This window comes from Balaenoptera musculus, chromosome 15, assembly GCF_009873245.2.
Source record: "Balaenoptera musculus isolate JJ_BM4_2016_0621 chromosome 15, mBalMus1.pri.v3, whole genome shotgun sequence".
In the NCBI taxonomy this organism is placed as follows: Eukaryota; Metazoa; Chordata; class Mammalia; order Artiodactyla; family Balaenopteridae; genus Balaenoptera; species Balaenoptera musculus.
In genome coordinates, this window is record NC_045799.1 from 11,117,093 (window position 1) to 11,143,448 (window position 26,356).

Below are 26,356 nucleotides of genomic sequence, written 5' to 3' on the forward strand. Positions count from 1 at the left end.
AGCACCGTGTGTCTGACTCTCTGCCCACACTCTGAGCACCCTGGGGTCAGGGTCCACGTCGAAAACTTCTTGCTACTTCCAGATGAAACCCAGGGCGCTACATATGGTAAGCCCTCAGTAAATACCACGTCAACACTGCAAGAAAGCACAGCCAACTTACAGGGTTTTGCTTGAGAATTACAGAGGCTCAGAGGCCATTCCTTCTCACACATTTTCCTCCTAAATGTCCCTCCCATGAAAACTCTCGCTGACTCATTCTTTGACCTCATTTAGTTCTTCTAAAATGATGGCTTTGCGATGTGGGGGGTGAAAAGCAATATTGCCCACATTCTCAGCCTGTACTGTAGTACTTAACTGTACGGCCTTCCATCTATCCATTTACCGATCTGCCGTCAGTCCACCCACACACACTTCCATCCACCTGGCCTATTCACTCTGTCCAACCTTCCGTTCACTTCTCCATTGACCCATGAATTCAAACATCATCCACCCATCCATCCAACCATCCATCTATCCAACATATACATACCAAGTATCTCCTTGGTGCCAAGCCCTGTGCTAGACTCAGAGACAACTAAGACTTGGTACCTGTTCAATGGGAGCGACAGATATGATGGATGGTATAGGAAGGGCTCGTTCATTCATTTTTTTCCACATATGTTCCATGCTGCCTCTTAGGTGTCAAGCAGTGTTAGACCCTGGAGAACAAAGATAAAGGACACGAGGTCTTGGGCTCCCATCCTAGTGATAGAGACAGAAGTAAATATGAACCAAGGCAGGAAGTGCTCATTCAATAGTCATTTTGTTCATTCAGCACGTGTTTGCTGATGCCTCCCACATGCCGGACCTGGGCTCTGGGGACACCAAGATATAAAAGACTTGGCCGTAACCACTTGGAACACAGCCCAATGGAGGAAATAGTCCAATAGGGAATTTCAGCAGAGTGATCGGCAGACATGAGCTGCAATTAGGGTGAGAGCAGGGGTCCATGGAGGCAAGGAAGGTGGCCAAGGGAGATTTCTGGAGGAGGTGGGGCTTGGTCTGAGCCCGAAGGATGGGAGGGGGGTCTGCTCAGTTAGCCCCCCTCCCCAGGATCCCCACGGGGCCCCCAGGGCACTCCCTCCCACCCAGGCAGCCCTTTTGAGGCTAGGACTCAAACCCTGTCTCAGGATAAGGCCCTGGGCAGCTGGCTGGCCGAACCTTGGAGACTGTCCCACAGTGACCAAGGTCTATTGGTGACATTGAGGTTGTTTGTACAAATGTGCTCCATTTTCTAAGCAGTCTCGCTCACAGAAAAAGCAAAACAACTCTGCTGGCATGGCGTATGGTGGGGTGTGGACGGGGTGTCTGAGAATGTCTACCATGTATGGTGCCCTGGGGAATGGTGACACGGGTGCCAGTGGGAGGGGAGAGTGGGAAGGACAGAAGCAAGGCTGGAGATAGATGGTGGCTGGGGCCAGATCTCTCAGAGCCTCGCAGGCCTTAGGAAGGACTCAGGGTTTGATCTGAACGGTAACGGGGAGACGTTGAGCTGGATTCAAATGGACTAAAACATAAGATTCAAAACTTCCAGGTAGCTAGTGATTAAACCATTTGCATATTCATTCATTCCACCAATATTTGAGCACCTACTCTGTTCCAGGCACTGTTCCAGGCACTGGAGAAACAAAGGTGAACATAACAAACCCAGACTCTGCCTTCCTGTGGCCAGAGGGGACACAGACCCTGAATCAAAAAAATCACACAATGAAATAGTGATAAGCACCACCAGGGAAGGCTTCTCCAAGGTGAAGCAAAAGCAGCTGGTTTAGTATTTTTTCCGGCCAATATACATTGAGCACCTACTGTGTCAGACACTGTGCTGAGTGCAGGGGTGCGGGATGAGCAAGATAGACCGAGTTCCTGCCCGCAAGGAGCTGACATTCCAGTGGAGGAGACACACCAATAAATGGACAGCAACAGCATAGTGAGCTAAATGCAGCTGGGGTACGTAGAGGGAGCCGGGAGGGCTTCCTGGAGGAAGGGCATGAGCCGGAGTTAGGTAGGGATTGTGCATGGGGTGGGGGAGGGGCAGGTGGGGAGTCTCCGGTGACCTGCTGGGCTTAGGAGGCGGTGGGGTGTGGCGAGAGAAGATGCAGTAGCCTTGGGAGAAGGTCGAGATCCATTGGAAGGAGACCTAAGGTTGTGGATGCAGGAAGGCAGAGGGTATCTGCGGGGCTCCCTCTGTCTCTCCATCTCTGTCTCTCTTTGTCTCCTTCTCTCTCTCTCTCTGTCTTTGTCTCTTCATCTCTGTCTGTGCCTCCTCTTTGTCTCTCTCATGATCTGTCTCTGTCTTTATCTGTCAGTACCTGACAAGTCTCTCTGATTCTCTCACTGTCTCTCTAGGCCTCTCAGCTTCTCTTTCTCTGACTCTCTCTTGTCTGCTCTGGTCATCTTCATGAGATGTCAGTAAGAGACAAGGATACTGGGAAGAAAACCCCGAAGGGTGGGCCGGAAGTGAGGCCAGGGGCACAAGGACAGCTGAGCACAGGGACGGGCGGTGACTGAATGTTCTGTTTTGGAAAGACTGCTCTGGTCAGGGGCGAAGGTGGCTGACCACGGAACTTGATAACCTGGCCAAACTCGGGTTCTAGCCAGCCCTGTGGCCAGCAGCCCCATGACCCCATGGATGCCGCACAGAATTTTCCCAGAGGGAAGGAGAGACAGGGAAAATGGCCCACGGGCAGCTTCTCCTCTGGTGAGCGGGACCAACAGGGAGGGGTGGAAATAAGGGAACAGTGAATTCTCAAGCGAGACCTCAGTGTGGTCTAGAATAGGAAAGCCCTGCTTATCGCTATATCCTTTTCAAAGGTTTAACAATTTATTAAGCACTTACTGTGTGCCAGGCACCGTGCTAACCCTCTCAAGTGGAGCCTTGCGGTGTTAGACCAAGGACTGTGGAGCCAGACTGCCTCAGTTTGAATCCGGGCTTTACAAATCACTAGCTCTGTGACCTTGTGTAAATTACTTAAGCTCTTTCTTCGTGTGTAAAATGGGAAGAAAGCAGCACCTGTCTCATCCATCAGAGGTCAAGATTAATATTGGTTAATACATGTGCTTGGAATAGTGCATGGCACATAATAAGTGCTCAAGAAAAATCTAAGCTGTTATGATTTCAGCCTTGTGATGGACAAGGTAAAGCTAAGGGGGCAGAGTGAGTCATGTTTGAATCCCTCCTTCATCCTTTCCCAGCTCTGTGATCCTGGTTCAGTCTCATAACATAACTGGGTGTCAGTTTTCTTACCTGTTCAGGGAAGATGATCTTAGTACTCACCTCACCAAGGGGTGGAGAGCTTCTATGTATGTGTAAAGTAGATGGAAAGCATTCACCTCACAGGTGAAGCAAGTGTCCAAAACATTTCTTTTTTTTTTTTTTCTTCCATATGTCCAGCAGGTTCAGTGTCTCCCAGAATATCTCTGATCTTCTGGGTCCTGTGCTCTTCCTGTCCTAAAACACAGTGGCGGTTGGCTAGAGATGGAGCAAGGCCCCTTGGTGCCCAACATGAGTCCTGACAACAGCTTTCTGGTGCAGGCATTATCAACCCATTTCACAGAGTTGGAAACTGAGGTCTGGAGAGGTAAACAGGCTGCCCAAGGCAGATGGTTCACAAGCACCTGCTCCACTGAGCTGCTCTTGATCTGAACTCCTGTGACAACCCCACCATTTCCTATGCCATCAGAGGCATAGGACCTTGACCTCTCTCATGCTCAGCGTCATGGTCCTGCCTCGGTATCCCCTGAGCCTGGCCCAGCGCTGGCCTCAGAAATGTTGGTTGTATCAGACAGAAGCCACAAGCCCAAAGAGCTGCGCTGTCCCTGAATTACCTCTCCGCATCCTCAGCCTGCTTCCTCATCCTCTGCCAGCCAGCCGGAAGGAAATTCAACATGGCCACCACACCCCGAAATACTCCCCTCACTACCAGGGCAAGAAGCAGGTGACAAGCACAGGCAGTGCGGAGGAGTGGATAGAATGGGGTCTGGAGGCCCAGAGCCCCGAGTTCTTATGCCTTGGCTGTGTGACTTTGGACATGGCACTTCCTCTCCATGCGGAGCCTCAGTTTCCTCATCTGTAGAATGGGCACAATCATCATACTATCCACCTCTTCAGTTGATGCGAAGAATAGAGGGAGCATGGGTACAGTGCTAGGCATGGGGCAGACGCTCAGAAAATGACAACTGTCCCTGCTATGTGGGAGGGGCGGCTGAAGCCCTCTCCCCCCACCCCAGTCCTTCAAGCCCAGTTTGGCTCGTCATGGTCAATGGTGAGCGCCTCATGAGACAGTATAGTAGTTAAGAGCATGAGCCCTGGGGTCAGCTGCCTGGGCTCAAATCCTGCCTCTGCCACTTGTTAGCTGTGTGATCCCAGACTTGAGTGACTTAATCTCTCTGGGCCTTAGTTTCCTCATCCATGAAGTAGATGTAATAATAGCCTCCACCTCTTTGAATTGTTGTGATGATCAAATGAATTCACAAACGTAAAGCCTAGGATCCTGCCAGGCACATGATGAGGGCTCATAGAAGTGTCTGCTGCTCTTCACGGATCGATGGGGAGAGGGGACCTGGGGGTTTCTGCACAATTTACAAGAAACTCAGGGCCAGGGATGGAATGGGGGAGCTGGGGAAGAATCCCGATCGGAACTGGGGAGAATTTCAGAAAGCAAGGCGACCATATTGAGGAAAGGGCTTTGCACAGGTCCCACGTGGCCCCGGGAAAGGCTGCTCCACATCTGTCCTCTCCTGGGAGCCCAGCAGAGTGCTTGGGCGTCTCCGTAACGGGGAAGCTCCAGCCTTCCGGTCACTCATCCTGAAACCTTGGAGTCATCCCTGATTTCTTGATTTCTGCCACATCTGGCCCAGCAGTGTGTCCTGTCCACCTTTAGAACAGACCTAGAATATGAGGCCATGGACTTCCCCCCACGTCCCCACCTCTGATGGCCGTCCCTGGGCCTGGTCACCATCATCTTTTGCCTGGACCATTGCAGTCACTCCTCTCTGGTTGTCACCCTTCCCCCCAGGCCCTGACAGTCCCTTCTCCACACATAGCCAGGGGGATTCTTTCGGAACCGAGGTCAGACGATGCTGACCTGCTCAGGACCCTCCGTGGCTCCCAGCTACCCCAGAGAAAAGCCCGAGTCCTTCCTACAATGTGCAAGGCTCTGCACTATCTGCCCCCCACCACTGCCTCCCACACTGCCCAGGCCACACTGGCTTCCTCATCATCCTCACACATGCCAGGCACGATCCAGCCTCAGGGCCTTTGCACTTGCTGTTTCCTCTGCCGGGAATGCTCTTCCTTCACATAGCCCCATTGCCCAATCCCTCATCTCTTTCAAGTCTGTCCTCAAATATTTGCTCAGCGAGGCCTCCTCCGGCCCTGCTCCCGTGTTTAGATCTGTACCTCTCTGTGGTGCTCCATCCCCCTTTCCTGGTTTATTTTTCTTCTTAGAACTTATTGCTAGGGAGACACGTCTGAAATACAATATATTTAATTTACCTATTAATGTGTATCCCCCTGTCCACCCCTCCCCCCAGAATGTCAGCAGGAGGAGCAGGTTTGCCTGCTGAGGTCCGGACACTGTTCCAGGGACTCGGGACCCAGCAGAACAAAACACTGAGCCCCTGACTTCTTCTTTTTTTTTTTTAAATAAATTTATTTATTTATTTTTGGCTGCATTGGGTCTTCGTTGCTGCATGCGGGCTTTCTCTAGTTGCGGTGAGCAGGGGCTACTCTTCGTTGCGGTGCGTGGGCTTCTCGTTGTGGTGGCTTCTCTTGTTGCGGAGCACAGGCTCTGGGCGCGCGGGCTTCAGTAGTTGTGGCATGTGGGCTCAGTAGTTGTGGCACACGGAGCTCCTGACTTCTTGACACTTCAGCCTCATGGATCTGAATGCCAGCACTGCCACGAACTGAGCAGGAGACTTTGAACCAGTGAGTGCATCGCTCCCCGGCCTCAGTTTCCCCACCTGTGAATGGGACGACGATCCCTCACTCCCAAGGCCATTGTGAGGCTCAGCGAGCAAATGTCTCAGAAGCACCTGGCACCCAGTGGGCCCTCAATCAGAGCTCGGTCCTCCCCTGTCCAGCCCCCGGGCTGGCTGTCCCCCAGGGGACTGTGTTGGGAGCGTTATTTTTAACCGTGGTTCCAGCAGGCTAGGCAGCAGCTCTGAAGGCCGCGGGAAGACCACAGGGAGAGCAACATCCCGGCTCTTGACGCCAGGAGACCGCGGCGTGGAAACATCAGGGGAGGACGCCCTGTGTTCACGGTCTGCCCGGTAACCCTTTATGCGAAATTATGTCATGTCACCCGATGCTGTTTATAAACTTAGCGCTGACCTTTCCCAAGCAGGGCGCTGGGAGAAGGGGCTATTATCCCCATCTCCCCACTGCCCCACCTCCCCGAGGAGCTATTGGCGGCCCCTCCTATTTGCCCACATTTACACAGAGCAAAGTTGGGGGGCTGGCCTCTGGCCAGACTTTGCCCGTTTATTTCAACACCTCCGAGTGCTCGCAGCTGACCAGCCCTGGGTATTTTTAAACCCTGGCCTGGGCCAACCTCTTTGTCACATTCTGGTCGGGGCTTGGACTGAGTGCGTGCCCCAGTTAGGGGAGCTGAGGGTTTGGGATTCGTTTGACAACAAACATATAACCAAATTCCAGGACCTATGCGCCTACCGTGTGCCAGGCCCTGTAGCAGGAATGGAAGCCCCAGGGGGCCTAACTCACAGAGCCTGTCCTCGAGGTGGCCTCAGTCTTGCGGGGACACTGTGACAAGTGCTAGAATGGAGGCTAAGATAGAAATTACAACTCGACTATCTACAGGGCCAGCAGGTTGTGTAAATGAATGAAGCGGGCCTGGTGGGAGGTGACAGTGAGGGGTGGGGACTGCGGTGAACTGGCAAGCTCCTGCCCAGTCTGAAGGGGGCGGCCGCTCCTCAGCTCTGACCTCTGTTGTCATGTGGGAATCAGGCCCGGGGTGCCCAGAGCTTCAGAATTTTCAAGGGAAGCTGCAAATCCAGGTTTATGTGGAGTTTCATGCAAAAATCTCATGACTTTTAAAAGTTGGCAACGAATTAAAAAAAAAATGTTAAAAACATTCCGAGAGCCAAATGAAACCCATTTGTAGGCTGGACTCAGCTCACAGAGTCAAGTTGATCGAGGCAAACAGTTTGTGCTTTCTGATGCAAACAGATGCGTTATAAAATGTTCATCACATACGGGCTGAGCACCTACGATGGGCTCCTTCTACTGTTCTAGACCCCAGGGAAAGAGCAGGAAACAAGATGCACAATATTCCTGTCCTCATGTTGCTTATCTTCAGTCAGTGGTGTGCTGGAGCTGGCTTGCACTGCTGGCTGGCGAATTCTGCAAGCTGGTTTCTACACAGCCATCACAAACATTTTCAAATTATTTGAACTTACAATTAAATAAATTAGAATACAAATAAAAGTAACAACTACTCCAAACTCATCACTTTCTAATTAATGTACTGTTTCATATTTCTTGAGGTTATTGACATCTATTGTATGAGATTGCATCATACACCACACTCTGTGGTGGAAATAGTATCTGATGGCATGACACTGAATACCTCTTCTCAACTCCACGTTCAGTGAAGTCATGCTGGGAGCTTGAAATCAGCCACCGTGGGAGTGTTTATGCCCCAGAAATTGGCAAATGTAAACATCAGAGCTCCCCACTTGCCCAGAGCCTGTCAAACATTTAGCAGCAAACTAGATTAAAACAAATATACGGATAATACGTAATATGTCAGATAGCAACAACTACAATGAAGGAAAATAAAGTAGGTCGAGGGACAGGTGGTGATGGAGGGGAGTATTTTATATGGGCAGGTCATGGACGTCTTCTCTGAGGAGATGATATTTGAGCAGAGACCTGAATGGAGTGACAGAATGAAACAGACAGATATCTTTGTTTCAGGCAAAGGGAAGAGCAAGTTTCTGCCTAGGGACAGGAACAAGCTTTCTAGTTCAGGAACAGGGAGAAGGCAAGTGTGGCAGGAACAGAGTGAGGGAGGGAAATGGGGTAGGGATGAGGTTGGGGAGGTGGGCAAAGGTCAGATCATACAAGGTCTTATAGGCCATGGGGACAACAGGGATTTTTATTCTAAGAGGAAGGGGCATTTTAGAGGGTTTTGAGCAGGGGTGTGACCTGACTTAATTTATCTTTTACAAAGGCACCTCCTACTGTGATGGAGTAAAGCTGGGAAGCCAGGAGACTAGGGAAGAGGCCACTGTCACAGTCCCAGCAGGTGAGGATGGTGGCCGCCGGCACCATGGTGGTGGCTACAAAGGTAGCACAAGAATATGGATTCAGGATGTATTTGGCTGCTGAGGTGACAGCACTTCTGATGGATGGGATGTGTCTGGGTGAAGCAACAGGGTATCAAATATGGCTTCTAGGTATTGTCCTGAATATCTGGGTGAGAGGTGGCACCGTTTACTGAGAAGAGAAGACTCGTGGGAAGGGCTGGGGTTTTAGGAGGGGAAATGGGAGATTCTGAGGTTCTGTTTTGTGACATTTGAGGGGTCTGTGTGAGACCCACGGGGAGGTATCCACTCGCCAGTTGGACATCAGAGTCTTGCCAGTTGGAGCACAAGGTGGTTCCGGAAGCAGTGTCTCTCTGTTGCTGTGGCATCTCCCAGCCAGAGGGACAATACTGCTGGGGGGTTGGGAGGGGGGTTTCTGGGAAGGCCTCACAGTGAAGGAGTTGTGAAGGATAGGGAGAAGCATCTGGCAGGTGGAGAATGGAGGAACCGCATCCCAGGGGGAGGGCACAGCAGGGGCAAAGGCCTGGAAGCAGGAAAAGCATAGCCTTTTCGGAGGATGGTGTGGGAGGGGCCCAGGTGTGGGAGAGAGGCTAGAAAGGCAGAAGGGCAGATCTCTCAAAGGGCTGCTTCTTTCAGCCGAAGGAGGCTGGAGTGCACCCTCAGGGCACAGGGTGAAGCGTGTAAGCAGGTTCAGGCCACAAAGAGCACCTTAGGAAGGAAACACTGCACCCACTCTGGCCTGAGGTTGCACAGGTCAGGTGGAGGATCCCCTGCCCTGCCCTCCCCTCCCCACTGGGCCCCCCAGCACCCTGCCCTCAGCGTACACAGCAAAACGCCCCTCTAAGTCAGCCTGGAACATTTGCCAACCAGCCAGTTTCTTGGAGATATTTTGCCGACTAACCAGGAAAACAAAATAACCCTGAGGGGAGGGAGGAAGGTCAAAGGAATATTCTGGAACCTTTGGTTTCTGGATTCCCATCAGGTGGAAGAGCCAGGAGGTCACTTCCCCGGACTGAGGGATGACTGAAGCGAACATGGCACGGCAGGGACTTGGGTGTTTACAGGAACTTTTGTAACCAATCTCAGGTATAGGCGTGGGGGAAATGGGGGTCTGGGTTCAAAGGCAGGTTTTTCTGCCACATATTTGCAGTGTGATCTTAGGCAGGTCTTATCTTTCTGAGTCTCGGTTTCCTTATCTGTGCAAAGGGATAATAGTGGCACCTGTAATAGTGTCACTCACCAGTCTCCTGGAATTGCTGGGGGATGAAATGAGATAAAACAGATCAATAATTTAGCCCAGTGCCTAGCTCATGCCAAACTCCCAGTCAATGTCAGCTGTCAATCATTATTTGCAAAGTTATTAATTATTGAGCACTTTCTGTATGCCAGGCTTTGAGCAGTTCACACTACCTCATTTAAGCCTCATTCCCTCCCTGTGATTGAGGATTATTATTGACTCCGTATTACAGACAGGGAAACTAAGCCTCAGAGAGTTGACCTGGCTTTCCCAAGGTAAGTTGTCTCAGGGGACACAGCTGGGATTTGAACCCGCATCTGACCTCATAACCCATTTCTATATTCATTCTGTATTCATTCTGGGTTCTGCCTCCTGTGAATCGAATCAGGCTCCAGAATTCTGGTAAACAATAATCCACGTGACCCCCAGTATCCCTCCACTCCAGTAGGGACCCCTGCCTTTCCTGGAGCCAGCCAGCTCAGGCGCACCCTGGGCCTGGGGTGTGGAGAGGACACGGATGATGGCTGCCCCATGGCAGTGCAGGGCGTGGAGGAGCAGAGCCATCCTAGGCCAGCTGCGGCCTTCCTCTTGTATCAAGAGTCCAGCTGGGCACCCATGTCCCATCAATAAACGTGCCCCAAAATAGCTCTCTGGGCCTGGCCAGGGCAAGAGGTCCAGGACGTCCTGTTCCCACCGGCTCTGGCCAGAGAGTGACTGTGTACTTGGCCTTCCCCATTTGGAGGTTGCTGGAAGGGAGGGCAGAGCTCATCCTGCCTGTGGACTCATGGGAATTAGCAGCCCCTGAGCACCAACACCCACAACTTGGGACACTGTGATGCTTCCCAAATGCACTGCTGGTGGAACAGCGCCAGTGGCTTTTATCTTAGTAGACAGTCTCCCGGGGAGGTTAAGAACTTGGTTGCTGGAGTCTGGCTGGTGTGGGTTCAAATTCTGACTTAGCCATTTCCTAGCTGTGTGACTTTGGGCAAGTGACTTCCCCTCTCTGAGCCTTGGTTTTCTCACCTGGAAAATGGGGATAAACATTTCATAGGGTTGTTGCTGTACTTCAGTGAGTTTGTGTATACACAGAACGGGTTGTAGACTTGGCAGGTTTTATTTATTACCTGTTCCTCTCCCTCCCTCGCCCCTGCAACGTGAGCTCCACCAGGCAGGAATCTTTATGGTTTACTGATGAACTCCAAGGCCCATGGGAGGTGCTCACAGCTATTTGTTGAATAAATGGATGAATGAATGAATGAATGGAAATGCCAGGCACATAGCAAGTGCTCAAAAACACTTAGCAATGCTGTCTTAATGTGCCTTTGAAGAAACAGAAGCTCAAGGATCAAATGTGACTCTCAATCGGGATTGGTCAAGATGTGGAGAAAGTTAAAGTGAGTCAAGGGGAAGAAAGACAAATGTTACACACAAAAGGACGGGAGGGAACTGGAGGGGGCAAAGCCGGGCAGGGGGGCTGAGACGGCTGGAAGCTGTGAACCACGGGGACAGTGGACGCTGGTCTGGAGTTCCAAGTCTGGGAGTTCAGGATGCTCGGAACACCGGCCTCGTGGTGTGATATCCTGGGGAGCAGCAACTCCTCACTTGTCACCTCCTGGCTCACCCCCACGAATGTGAATTTGGGGCACTAGGGCTTCTACATCTGAGGAGCTGAATGCAAGGGGAAGAAGTGAGTAGGTTGGGCCATTCACGCTCCTAATAATCCTAGCAGCAACACCGATTCACGCTCCTGCAGCCTGCCCGACGCAGGCTTGCCAGGCTGAATGCTAGGGACGGCCCTAGGAGATGGGTACTCCTATATCATTACTCCTGTTTTACAGATGAGGACACCGAGGCCCAGAGAGGTGGAGTGGGCTGCCCAAGGTCACAAGGAGAGTGAGTGGTCAAGCCCCTCCCTGCAGCCCTTCGGCCACATGTGGCCACGAACAGTTCCCTGAGCACATGGGCTCCCCTTTCCAGGGCCCTTCCTGAGCTGTCCCTCACTTGGAGCACTCTGCCCAGTCTTTTCGCTGGGCCCGCGTCACACTCCCTGGGTCCCTCCTTGGGGGCAGCCTCCCCTGACCTCCTCCCACCCCCAGCTCCTGCTGTCTCTTGCTGAGCTGTGACAGCTGTATATTCACCTGTCCTCAGGATCTTGGGGGCAGCTGAGGGGTCTGCATTTTCTCTGGGACACGGCACCCAGCACAGAGTGGGCACTGCTGGAAATTGTGGAACAAACACACCCTTGGGTATGGCTGTGACGCTGAGAGCCCCGAGTCCAGGATTGCACCTGGGACAGGTGGTGGGTGGAGGGGACACCAAGACCACCGAGTCTCGAGCCACACTCTGGGGCCTTTACTGCTACTCCCTGGTCTGTTCGTATACAGAGGCAGCCCTGTCCAGTGGTCAGCGCCTCGGCCCCAGGGCCCAACCATGTGGGTTCAAACACCGGTGTAGCTACCACTCTCCCAAGGGACCCTGGGCAAGTGATTTAATCCCCTTGGCCTCAATTTCCCCACCTAGTAAATGGGGAAAATGATAGGGTTGTTGCGAGCATTAAATGAATTGAATACATGGTTAATGCTTAGAATCGTGCCTGGTACATGCCAAATGCTTTACAAGTACTAGCAGTATTATTATCATTAGGCAAGGTGGGTTATGCTGGGCCATAAGTAAGGAGTTTGGACTTTATCGCTGAGGGATGGGTATCAGCTGGCAGATTTTTAAACCTGTCCTGAGCTGGTTTCGATGACACTGAGAGAGATGTGAGGGTGATGCTAGAAGATCTGGCGTCAGGAGCTGCCGGGCTGTGCTCTGTGCTTCACCACGTGGTTGACCGAACTCTCACAAACACGCCAGAGGGAGCGCCCTTGTTACCCCTTTTCAGGTGGAGAAACCCCGACTCAGCAATAGTAAGTCACCTGCCCAAGGGTACATGGCCAATTAAGTAGCCAAAACATGATTCAAACTCGGTTATAAGTTTCCTGTTGCTACTATAACAAATGATGTCAAATTTAGTGGCTTAAAACAACATAAATTTGTTATCTTACGGTTCTGGAGGTTGGAAGTCCAAAATAGGTCTCCCAAGGCTAAAAATCAAACATAGGCTTGCATTCCTTCTGAGGCTCCAGTTCTTGCCTTTTCCAGCTTCTAGATGCCACTCACATTCCTGGCTCACTTCACCCCAACCTCTGCTTCCATCAAAACCTCCCCTTCTCTGACTCCGACCCCCCTGCCTCCCTCTTATAAGGACCCTTGCAATTACGTTGAGCCTCCTGGATAACCCAGGTTCACCTTCCCGTCTTGAGATTCTTTATCACATCCACCAAGTCCCTTTTGTCATGTAAGGTGACATAATCACAGGTTCTGGGGATTAGGACATGGGCATCTTTGGCGGAGCCATCATTCTACTTGCCACAGACCCGGGATCCAGGCCCAACCCAGCCTCTTTGGCTTCCCCTGCGAGCATCCCAGGCTGCAGGACCAAGAATGAGAGGATGCCCAGCGGGGTGGCGGGGAGCGCGGGGAGCCCAGGTCTCTCGTGGCAAGTTTGGAGTCTTTATGTGAGGAAGCCCCAGGGAGGGAGGGCAGGCCCAGAGATGAGTGAGGTGGGCGGGGCTTGGACACGGGGACCAGAGGGGCCCAGAACACTAAACCAGCTGACCAGAGGAGAAGTGGGCCTGGGTGGCCCGAGCTGGCCATTTTCCAAAGGAAGTTGGAAATCCTGGTTTTTATGTGAAATCTCCAGTTTTTAAATGTTGGCAAATGATTCAAAATTATGAGAAAAAACCCCTACACACACACACATGCACGCACCTACACTGTGTGTGAAGTCACACAGAACACCTCTGAGGCCAGATGAGGCCCACAGGCTGTGAGTTCCCGACTGCCGGCCTGCTTGGGAGACAGGGGAAAGCGAGTCCTTGCTGAGGGCAGCGGGGGCTGAACCGTCCATGGAGGAGCCTGAAGGAGCCTGAAGAGCTTCCCCCGGCTCTGCCAGGGTCGGGGGGGAAGCCTGGACAGGGAGTGGTCAAGAAGGGGACAGTGGGCTTCGAGGAGGTCAAGAAGCAGAGCAAGGCCACAATGAGGCCAGATCCGTTCAATCCCAGTCCCAGCTGTGACTCCAGGTGGGCAGGCTGCTGTGTGGCCTTGGATAAGTTACCTGGCCTCTCTGTGCCTTCCTTTTCTCTTGTGGAGGTTGACTCCACTCCACAGGGTGTCCAGTTCCACACATTCCTTGAACAAATCCCTGATATGTGTCAGGCTCTGTTCTGGCCCTGGGGACTCAGCACTGCACAAAGCAGGGCGAGCCCCTGCTTCCAAAGGCCATGGTCGAGCTGCTGGCGTGGGACTGGGCCTGGGCTTAATTACCAAGAACTCGAGAGCGGTCAGTTCCTCTTCCTCTGCCGACCTTTGCTTCTGCCACTTACCCCTAACGTAGCTGTGGCTTGTGACTTCCACTTATTCACTGAGCACCAATTGAATATCATGTATTCTATTCTCAAAATCTGGAGACTGATGTTATTATGGCCCCTATTTTACAGGTGGAGAAACTGAGGTCAGGACACACAGGTTACATAGCTAGGAAGGGGCTGTCTTGGGAAGGAACCCCTGACCCCAGAGACAATTCTCTAGCCCCTCCGCCTTAACTTTTAGCTACTTATCAGTCCCTAGGGAAGCTTAAAGCCATCAGCCAGGGCATCCTTGGAGGTAACATGGAGGAAATGTCCTCCCTTTGTGCTAAACTCTGTCCGGAATTACCTCTTCCCAACTTCAAACAGGCCCCAGTTCCTGACCTTGTTGACTGCATGGCCCTTGGAGCCTTGAGAGATTTCAAACAGCTGATCTTCTTTCATCTTTCTGGACTCGAGGTCTGAGCATTTTTCCGTCTCTCTGCCTGAGGCTGTCCTGGGACTCCCTAAGCCATTTTACCATAAACGTCCAATTATTGGACCTACTACGTGCCAGGTACTTGATAGGCATGACCTCATCTAACCCTTAACAATTTAACCCTTAACAAGGCAGTGCCAGGGCAGTTGAGGAAACCGAAGCTAGATGGGGTGAAGTCACTTGCCCAAAGTCACACAACCCTGAACAGGATGGCTTCAAAGCCACACCGTGAAGCCCGGTGCCATGTGGCTGCTCTCCACCAACCGCTGAGTGGGAAGACTTTCCTGCTCTTCACCAAAACCTTCACCCTCCTTCCTCCCAGTTCATTCTCAATGCCTGAGAGCTTCGTTTCCCATTAGTCCCAACGGGAGGGCTCCTTCCTGGGATCAGGGGCTGGGTGGCTAATGTGTTCCGAGGCTCCCTTCCCAGCCCCTTCTCTCATCTCTTGTGTGGTGTTCCCCGGTGGGGAAGTCTTCCCATCTTTCTCTCCCTAGAGTCTCCAGTTGCTGGGAAAAGCAAGAAGGGAATGAAAAGTGGATGCTGTGGCAGGGTGCAGGGACAGGCTTTAGGGTTCCAGATTCCAAACGCCCAGGGAAAGTATGGTCAGAAGGGTGGAGCTGCCCAAATCAAATTTGGCTGGTTCTTATCAGCTCCGGAGCTCTTCGGACAGCGTGGAATCAAAGGAGGCCAGGGCTATTTGTTTACTTTTTTCCTCCTTTTTGGCTAAAGGAGATCAAAGCAAATCTGCTCTGCCCAGCTCCTCCTTCCTTTCTTTCTCTTTTCCTAGTTCCCCTTCTTCGAAGCCTGAGAACTAAAAACCCTAAATTTGAGAGGGAGGGTTTGTTATCACCACCTCATTATCCCTGGTGTGACTCTGCACTGAGCCCTAGGTCGAGCACTTTATGGGAACAGTGGCATAGATTCCTGCAAATGATGAGTGACAGCTCTTATTATTCCCCTGGCAGAGGAGGAAACTGAGGCACCGAGAGGGAAAGTCACTCTTCAGAGGTCACTCAAGATTCTGACTCCCCGGTTGAGGCTCTCAAGCCACATCCCTCCTCCAAACCTGTATTTCCACCAAGAAAAATGACATGAGTATAAAGGGGGCTAACAGCAGAAAACCAACCTCAAATGTTCCCTGAGTCTCTCTGCTGTGCCCAACCCTGAGTTCAGGGGCTACAAACTCCAGTGACTTCAGTGCCCAGGCAAGACACACAGATGACTGGAGGCAGCTGGGTGGGAGGCAGCAGGGAGTGGTGGAGACTGCGGTGAACTGGAAAGCCCCGGAGTTTCAACTCAGCACCAGCCCATGGCTGCCTTGGTAAAATAAGGCCCAGTATTGACAGGGTTTTCAGGCAAGCCAGAATTCTAGACATTTTATGTGAAATCTCTGTATTTTTTTTTTAACATGGTGGAAGATGAGAGTCTATTTTTATTTTAGTGATAAATAGAATAAATTGATAGTGTGCTATGCTGGCATCCTGGATTCAATATTCCATTTTCTCAGTGAGTTGAAATACCACCTTTGTCATAGTCCTTCCCACCGTTCTTCCATTCTTCTGTTTCATACTTTTCCTTGTAAACTCCAAGATGATTTTATCCAATTAAAAAAAATCCTGTGGGTCACTACTTGAAATTACATTAAGTTTATATATGTTGGCAGAATTGTCATTTGAAGGGTGTGAAGTCTTCCCGCCTATTTATTCTCATCTTATTTCATGCCCTTTGGGAAGATATTTTAGTTTTCTTCCAAAGTCTCTTGATTTTTAAGTGATGGGGAAATTCCAAGATGTTGGAACTGCATGGGCTAAGTAACACCTCCCGTGGGCTGCATCTGGCCTGGGGCCCCCTGTTACCCCCTGAGATTCCGGGCGGCCTCACCCCGGGGGGTTGGGGGGGCACTGAACATGCTGTCATTCAAAGATAACCCTGTCCCAGGCAGAGAGATCTCCGGAGCCAGGGACCTCGGGGCAGGCTGGGTTGAGAAACTCTGGGATGTTCACCGCTTGACCCACCCTGTGGAAAGGCAGGGTACCCACTTCCTTCACACTCAGCCAGATAAGCCCGCAGAAGCGACCCTTTCCTGCCGGGGCTCCAGCCAGCTCATTTTTGACTAGCACTTAAAACAGCAATTAAAAGTAATCCACACGGTTGGGTTTTTTTAACAAAAATTTAAAAAAATAATAAGAAGAAAACACAATCAGTTGGTCAAGGAATATCTGTTGAGGGCCACTAATGGGCACTGCTCAGAGAGCTGTGGCTGGGATTCCAGCTTCATGGATATTATGTTCTAGTGGGAAACACAAGGCCATAAACCCAGAAACAGATGAAAAATCAAGGTACATTCCAGTGATGATCAGTGCATGAAGAGATGAAAGTGATGGGAGGCTGGAGGACTCCCATAGCCAGGGGCTTGGGGAAAGCCTTACAGCGGAGGTGCCGATATGCTAAGACCTCAGTGATGGAAAAGAGACAGCCATGGTGCCTCCTTGGTGATCCTGACACCCAGGAAAACCACTGTGACATTTGGGCGTATGCCCTGCCAAACTTTTTTGCCTAATTCTATTTTTATATTGATGTGGTTTTAAAAAATTTTTTAATTTCTGTTGTACATGTTTGCATTTTCCAAAAACCAAAAGTGGCCACATACTGTTTTATAACCACCTTCTTTTCCTACTCGAAGTCTCAGTTTCCCCATCTGTGAACCAGAGTTGATCTTAGTAGCTACACCACGTGAGGGTGAAACAGGCGGGTGTGAAGATTACCCAAGAAAATGGCCTATGGCATATGATTGATCCAAAGATCAGTCATTATTGGTATTTAAAAAAATTTTTTTTTTTTTCTATTTTTTGGCTGTGCCTCACGGCATGCGGGATCTTAGTTGCCTGACCAGGGATCGAACCCGTGCCTCCTGCAATGGAAGCACAGCGCCTCAACCACTGAACTGCCAGGGAAGTCCCCCACTATTGGTATTTTTAAAAAATCACTTTGCAATAGCAGCCCTGAGAGGCGGAGATTATCATTTCCATATTGCAGGGGAGATTTCAAGGCTGAGATGGGAGCCAGCTGGGGAGAGGGCAGGACATCATTCCCCGGCCCCCCAGCCTCTGCACCGTGAAAGTTCAACCAGATAGCACCCCTTCCTCCCTGGAGAGGAAGTTAAGGCTGAAACCAGGGGCTTCTTTTCGGTTGTTTTTCTCCTCTCTGTGATGTTATTCATTTTTGTGAACATCGCACTTATCTGATGTCACAGGTTTGGGGAACCCAAACCGCAGACACAAATACGCCGTGTGTTATTCTTTGAAGAATTGTGTGGCGAGATAAGGGAGCTTGGTGCTGGGGGGATACAGCATGCAAGGAGGCACGGCTTGTTCTTGCAGAACTAGGAGCGTCAGGGTTTGTTCTTGGGTTCAGAGTCGTCAGCATCTTTGGTGGGAACTCAGTCACTGGTCACTGTCTCCCAGGTCACACTGCGTGTGCTAGGACTCACCCTTCCCCAGTGCTGCCAGAACAGCCAGCCAACAGGCGTGGGGGAAACCCAGAGACATCACCAGCACCACAGCACCAGCATCTCCTGATGATGCTGCCGAAAAGGCTGGTGGCCCAGTGGTGCCTGAGGCTAAAGCATGCTGGGCCCTTCCATCTTCTGGTAGATTCTGAGTTAACCCGAAAATCCTGTTTGGTTTTCCTGTGCTTTTTGAGAATGTCACTCAAACAACTGAATTCCCTCTCTGATCTAAGTGTCATGAGGCCTGCAAAAACCCTGCTTCCTGCTTCTGCCCTGACCCCCATGCAGACTATTATCCACATGCAGTCGATGGGATCCCATGAAAACTCAAGTCAGGTCACATCCCTCGTCTGCTCAGAACCCTCCTGTGGCTCCCACTTCACTCAGGGTCAAAGCCAAGTCCTTACTGTGGCCTGCAAGGTTCTGCCTGCCCAATCTTGCCCTCTCCTCCTCCACCCTCACTCCTTCATCTCTCCCACTCACTGCACTGGCCTCCACCATGCCCCTTTGGGCCTCAGGGCCTTTGCACTTACTGCTCCCTTACTCCCTTCACTACAATACATTCTTATCAGAGCCGCTGACCCCCACCAAAGTGATGTCTCTTTCCCAAAATACCTGTCCCTCACCCGGCTTTATTTTTCTTCCTAGCTCCTTGTCACTACCTGACATGTCAGATACTTGTTCTTTTGTTTACTGTCAAACTTGGACCTAAGCTTCCGGGGACTTTTGTGTTTCTCTGGTATCTAGAAACTTCCTGACACATTGAGTAAGCTCAATCATTTCTTCTTTTGTGTAAATAAATGCAAGAATCTTGGGGTCAACTACTTCAGACCAGAGGGTTCAGGATAATAAGAATCATAAAGGATTTTAAAGCGGGGACTTCCATGATCAATTGGTTTGGGAATGATCACTGAAGCTTCTGAAAGAGGCCACATGCTCTAACTGTGGGGCACGCACGTCGTGGAGGCTGCTGGATAGTGTTGTGTGGAATACAGACAAATTAATATCAGTGCCTCCCTCGCCTCAGGGATTAAATCAGATGATATGTGTACGATGCTTAGCCCCATGCTTGGAATGTGGTGCTCAGCAAATGGTCATTGTAAGTACCAGCTATAGCAAGAAGGGGAGCATGGAGACAGGATTAGCTGACATCCAGGTTCCTGGATCGAGTGACTGCACGGATGGGCATGCATGAAACTGAAAATAAAGGAGGAAGTTCGGGGTATGGTTGAGGCCAAGGGTACCAGGGTCAGAGTGGGAAAAAGAGTTGAGGGTTTGTGAGATGTCTCAGTGAACATGTCCAGTTGACAGGTGGACTCAGGAGAGAGACCAAGCCTGGAGTTACAAATTTGGGGATTACCAGTGCAAAGATGGTAACTGAAGACCCAAGGATGGCCCTAAGTCAGAGACCATGTGCAGAGAAGGAGTAAAGGTGAGGATGGAACACTTAGGGACTCCCAGTGTCCCTCTTCTGCTCAGGGCTTTGTCCTGACACCTGACTTAGCTCTTCAGGCTGGGGAGGGGTCCCCCTCCTTGAGCACATGGACTGATACCCCCTCAAATAAAAGTGAGTTCTCAGCCAGGCAGAAGAGTTGACAATGGCTATGGCTGGGCAATTGACAAGGTCCACCTCACCTCTATTGTCTGGAAATTTTTTATCCATCCTCTTCTCTCCTCAACTCACCACAATGTCATTACCATTCTCACTACATGTATTGGTCATCTACAGCTACAATAATGCTACATAACAAACCACCCCAAACCTTTTACTCTCTTGAATGTGGAGGGAGAGAAGAGAGAGACAAAAAAACCATAGATGAGACTGAAAAAGAGAAGTCAATGAAGTAGGATAACCAGAAAATAGAGGTGATATCAGAGCCAAGGAATTCTTCACCGTTCCCTGGAACCACACCTGTTGACATGTGACCTCATGGTTCCCCTCACAAAAGGGGTGGAGCATATTTCCTCCACCGTGACTTGAGTTCAGCCACTTCAGTGACTTGCTTTCACCAACAGAATGAGATGAAAGTGACAATGTGTCCGTTGGAGACTAGGCTTTAAGAGACCTTGCATGTCTGCACCTGGGTTTTATGCCTCTGCCGTCACTGTAACCAGACACACCTGGTAAAGTCCATGGGTCCCAGAAGAAGATGAGAGGCATGTGAGGCACAGCAGAGTCACACCAGCCAGGCCTGCCTAGCTCAGCTGACCTCCAGTTGAACAGCAGGCAGGTGGATGGGTCCAGCCAAGATCAGCAGAGCCATCCAGCCAAGCCCACACCAGATCAGCTGACCTGCAACAACTCCATATTCAAGAGAATAAAAGGTTTGGGGGTGTTTGTTATGCAGAATTATCAGAATATTGTTATGAGATTGCAGTGAGTTGAGGAGAGAAGAGGATGGGATTTTTAAAATTCTGGTTAATATCGATGTGGCAGACATTGTTGACTGTTCAACCACAGCCATTGTCAACTCTTCTGGTTGGCTGAGAGAACCCTCTTTTGTTTGAGGGGGTATCGGCCTATGTACTCAAGGAAGGGGTCGTCCTCCCAGTCTGAGAAGATAAATCAAGTCTCAGGACAGAAGCCAATGGTAGAGTAGAAAAAGAGAAAAACACACTTGTCCTGTATAATGTCTTCGAGTCTTTGCATTAACATCCCTTGAACGACTTGTGGCAGATACTCCTCGGTGCCTGCCCAATACCCACTCTTCCTTTTATCCTTGTTTACAGAACCCTGATTTTATTGGGATGGCAATAGGCCAGCTGAAAGCACTCAGTCTTCTAAAGTCCCTGACAGCTATCAGTGGCCATGTGATCCAGGTATGAGCAATAAAAATTTAGCAAAATTTGCCAAGTGGGGCCCCTGGGAAAGCTTTTTGAAAAGAGACAAATGTAGTGGGCATTCTGCTTGCCCCTATCCTCTTCTTCGTGCCTATAATGTGGATGTGAGCTGGAGACAGAATGGCCATCTTGCAACCATGACCAACCGTGAGGACAAAAGCCACATGTTCAAGATGGCCAAGCAAAAACCAGGAAAGAACCGGGCCCCCAGTGGCATCACTGAGTCATCCTATCAGCCAGAGATGCCTACCCTTGGATTTAGTAACAGGAGACAATAGAAACTTGTCAATGGTAAGGTTTTGTGTTACTTGCAGCTGAATGCATGACTGAGAGATCCACCCCACTGCCTCTGGATTTCTAAACACACAGAAAATACATTTCCTTAATGATTAAGGAAATCATTTTCTGTGATTTCTGTCTTTCAATGAGTTTTCTGTCCTTGTAGCTGAATGCATCCTAGTGAGCCCTGAATTTTGCAGTGAGTTGACTTCTGGTAAACTGAGATATGCCTGATCTTGGACTTGAGTGATATGGGGGCAGGGGTCACTCTCACTCCTTCTGGAAAATCAGATGGGGAGAGAGAGGCATTCTGATTTCCTGTGCATCCTTCTGCCAGGACCAAAAGGTCTAAGGACTCAGGGTTAACTTCCACTTTAGATATCTGTGAAGAGTTCTTACTAGTCGAGTTGTTTGTTTGCTTGTTTGTTTTTGAAGGAGGAAACTAAGGTTCAATGAGGCAAATTTACCACCTAAGGCACTCAACCAGAGCTAGGTCTGGCCTGGGATCATCTTTTTTTCTCCTTTCTGGGCCCGTGTCTTCTCATCAGTAGAATGAGATTACTCAAGGGCAAAGCTTTTCAAACATTTCATTTCAAAGTAGGCAAAACTGTTTATAACTGAACTCTTAACTTGTCCAACCTATAAAAAAGATAAAAGAGAAACTGCTCAGAGAGAGGAGGGTCAGGAGGCCTGCAGCCTCCTCCCCAAGCCCCATGGCCCACTGGCACCTCACTGCAATCCTGGGTTTGCGGGAGGCTTTTAGGAAACACCAGCCTAGATTATCCCAAGGCCTTTGGGAAAATCTCTGAGACCAAGAGGGGAGTCTCTGATCTTTCAAACTTTGCTAAAATGTTTCGCAGACGACAGGCACGCACACAGCAAAACAAAACCAAAACCAAAAGCTCTCTAACAGTGCAAAAGGAACAGAAAGTCACCTCCCTCCCGTCTCTGACTTGCCATTCTTCCTGGAAAATACAGGGTCTTGTCTCCCAGAGAGATGGTCTGTGTGTCTCGCAGTATATATCTGTACACATATTGCCCCGTCTTACCTTGCAAAACACACACACACACACACACACGCACACACGTGCGCACATGCACACACACACATGCGCACGCACACACACACACACACATTGTAGCATCCTATAATCACTGTTTTGCATCTTGTTTTTCTTGGTTAATGTTACATCTTGGCAGTTTTTCCAAATCAGTACTCAGAGGTCTGCTTCATTGACTTCAGTGGCTACATGATATTGAAATACTATTTAATTTATTTGGCTAAAAAGGCCCTTTTCCTTGACTAAGAGGTACAAGGTACTATGTATAGAATAAATAAGATACACGGATATATTGTACAGCCAGGGAATATAGCAAATATTCTATAATAACTTTAAATGGAGTATAATGTATAGAAATATTGAATCACTATGTTGTACACCTGAAATAATATAATATTGTAAATCAACTATATTTTAATTTTTAAAAAACAAGAAAAGAAAAAAATAAAGAAAATGGGATACTAAAAACAACAAAAAAAAGGTTCCTATTCTTGGATACTCAGGTTGCTTCCAGTCTTTTACTGTGTCAAAGAATCCTGCAATGAAGGCCTTTAGTTCTTTATGTATGCATCTTGGTACACATGTGCTAATTTAGATGCTTGATTTGTTCTCTCTCTTTTTGCTTCTGTCTCTGTTTTTGTCTCTCTCTCTCTCTCTTTCTGCTTTTTTGCTTTATTTATTTATTTTTTGCTTATTTGCATTTTTCCACTTTTATTCTATGAGCATGTCTCATTTGTGGAATAATTAAAAGGATATGTTTACAGGCCCAGGCCTCTAGCTTCAGCCAAGTTAGATAAACAACCCCACGCATAAGCACAATTGAGAAAGAAAAAAAAAGAAAAAATCGGCCTCGGCTGCTGAGGCCTCTTTGGCTGGGAGGTTGCGTATCTGGAGAGCTGTGTACCAAGGCCCAGCCCTGCCTGCTGCAACACGTTCTGGAGTGCAGGGTCTGGGTTCTGGTTTAGGCTGTGTCATTAACTTGCCGGGTGACTCCAGGTAAGTCACTAAGCCCGGCTGAGCCATCAGAAGAGCGTTCACTATGTGCCAGGCTTTCAGCTAAGTGTGATATAGTGTCTGGGGAGGTTGGTATTATTATCCCAACATCTCAGATGAAGGAAAGAAACTCAGGGAGATGAAGCACTTGCCAGTCTCCTCTAGATCAGTCAAGGAACCACCATCCACCCAGCCCAGGAGTCGGTCCTGATTCCTCCCCACCTCCCCTGCAAATATCAGCTTACCTTCAAGTACCCTTGGCTCTACCTTCAAAATATGTGCCTGTCTCTCACTGAATCCTCACCACGCAGCCTTCCAGGACCTCTGTCATCTACCCGCCACCCACCTTTCTAATTTCATCTCCCAACCCCACTCTTCCCCGGCTTTCTCTGCCCCATCACACCAGGCTCACTCCCAACCTTGGGGCCTTTGCACTTGCTCCCCTACCTGGAGTCTTTTCCTTCCCAGTAGGTCCAGGACTAGGTTGAGGCAAGCGAGATGCCCAGGGTGAAAACGTTAAGGAGGCAACCTCCTGATCAGCCAACCTGCCCCTGAACGAACCTGAGACTGAGCCCCGCTCACATTTTGAACCCTGGGTCACTCGCTTACCTCACCCTTACCTGGCACTGCTTCCCAGACTTGGTTCTTCTCATCATTTGGGTCTTGGCCTAAATGACCCCCTCCTCAGAGAGACGCCCCCAGACCATCTTAGTTAAGGGTGTTCCCATCACTATCTAGCCCACCCCATTGTCTCATTTTCATTTATTTTCATTGCTCTTATTTTACAATTATTTGTTTTGTGCCTATCTCTACCCACTAGGTCATAAGCTCTGTGAGGGGGGGGGGACCCATTCCCTGATACTGTCTAGTATATTCTCTGCTATATCCCCAGCACCCAGCACACAGACAGCATTCAGTTTATAACATACTCAATAAATAACCGTGGGGCGAATGAATGAATGAATGCATGCATGAGCTGGTTAGAGGCAGAGTCACGATTCAACCCAGGTTTACCTGGCTCCAAAGTCAGTCCTCCCATCCACGACTGAGAAACAAGGGCCAGGGCACCCTTGACTGTGGCTTGTGTCACAGCCTGTCCTGATAGGAAGCCTGAGTCCCAAGGACAGGCTGCCTGAGGAAAGTTCTAGGTGGGGAGGAGCTTGGCCACAATCACGGGGGCTGCTGTCAGCCTCAGGCCTTCGTGAGGCCAGCTGTGCCCCACCCACCTCGTTCTAGTTTTTATTTTTAGAGGCAAGTTTTTGGGCACAGAGAAAGCTCCTTAGGAAAAGTCCAGCAAGAGGAGGAGGGAGGAGATTTTGAAAGCCGGTGGGAAAGTAGGTCAGGCCGGGTTGCTGGCTGGCATCCAGACGATAAGGCCTCTGTGCAAGTTTAATAACGTGAGCGACCGTATCCATGACATAATTCATAACTGAGAGGAAAGAGCGATTAAGGGGCAATTGTGCAATGTGGGACAAGCCTCCTTCACAGCTCATAAAAGCAGGAGCGGAGAGAGGTGACGCTGTCATTCTGGGGCCACTGGGGGCCGGGCAGGCAGCCCACGGAGACTGGGGGCTAAGTTTCTACATTGGGGGGTTTACACCCATCTTTCCTCTCCCCCTCAGGCTGCGGGGAACTAGGAGGACATGGAAGGCAGAGACTCCCTTCAGCAAGCGCCTACTATGTGCCTGGCTGGGCTTGGGGCTGGGGTGAGAGCCATAAACATGGCATTTTGCCGCGGTTGAGATGCAGCTGCACTGTTTTGATGCTGCCTTGTCAAAATGGAAAATTACTTTGATTATCAAGTGAACTGTGCAACAGACACCCTGACACTTATTCCATCTCCCCCTCCCCCCACTCCAGTTACTATCGATTTTCAGTTTCCCCTTTATTCATTCTCTATTGTTTGATCTTTCCAGGAGCACTCTTTGCTTTTATAATCAGTTACACACACACACACACACACACACACACACACACACACATTAAATCCACATCGTCATCTTTTCTCTTTCTTGAATAAGCCAAGCATGTGCTCACCCCAGGGCCTTTGCACTTGCTGTGCCCTCTGCCTGGAATGCTCCTCTCTTAGATAACCCCATAACTCACCCCTCACCTCCTTCAGGTCTTCACTCCAATGTTACCTTCCCTTTGAAGTCTTAGCTGACCAACCTTTTCAAAGCAGCAAACCCATCTGTTGTTCTCTATCTACCTCTCCTATTTTATTTTTATCTACAGCACTTATCACCAATTAACCCTCTCCATCTGCTGTTCACTTTTTTATTGCCTGCTTGGTCCCACTAGTATGTTAGTGCCACCAGCCAAGGGACTTTTGTCCATCTTGTTCTTGGCTGCATCTCCAGTGTCGGCAACTGCGCCTGGAACACTGTAGTTGCTCAGGAAATATTGGTGGTTGAATGAATGAGTAAATGTTTGCTACTATTATTGACTGATAAAAAGGCTGACCATTTGCTGGTTTGGTTTGGGGGCTGCCTCAGAATGCCCCCAACTCAAGCCTTTCTTGGATGCTGCTGTTGGGATCAGAAGTTGGCGTCATCAAGGCTGGTTCGGCTGGCCCGGGTATTGGCAGCTGTCAGCTGTTCTGACTGGTCAGTGCTCAGTTTGAAGACCACACCTCCTCCTTCCTTCCTGGGAACTCCTTGGCTACTTTAAGATTCTAAATGCATCAATCCACTGACCCCATCCATTCATGAACATTCTCATGCAAGGGAGCCAAGCTCTGTATGCAAAAGTGGTTCCTTGCAAAACTTTTCACAATAGTGAAATAGTGCGCGCACGCGCACGCACACACACACGCAACAGAGTCAGGGATACACACGCCGTCGCGCACAAACTTAGACACACCCTGACCTCGAGATTCAGACCCGGGGACACACACACACGCATACAATTAAACACACACACTCATTTTGTCATTCACACACCCAGACGCATGCTCACATGCCCGAGCATGTTTGCACACTCAGCAATAGACGCAGCTCCCCACCCGGCACCCTCACACACAGCACACAGATAACTACTCACTCACACCCACACACACGCAGTCACACACGCGTGCACACACATACGCACACTCATTCACCTTCTAAAAGCCATGCGTTCACTCGCTCACACACCCTTACACAGTCACCCACACACACTCGCACACAGTGGATCCCCCCAGACACCACCATCCACGCCTCCTGGGACACACACCTCCCACCCTTC

At 50.0% G+C, this 26,356-nt stretch overlaps 1 long non-coding RNA gene across 1 annotated transcript in view; it reads right to left on the minus strand.

Annotated features, from left to right (window-relative positions):
• Nucleotides 1-627: 627 nt before the first annotated feature.
• LOC118881095 overlaps nucleotides 628-26,356 on the minus strand; it is a 54,087-nt gene continuing 28,358 nt past the window's right edge. The window contains exons 2-3 of the long non-coding RNA XR_005016433.1: nucleotides 3,314-3,487; nucleotides 628-698 (exon numbers count right to left, since the gene is read on the minus strand). This is a non-coding gene — a long non-coding RNA (uncharacterized LOC118881095). The remainder of the gene's footprint in view (nucleotides 699-3,313; nucleotides 3,488-26,356) is intronic.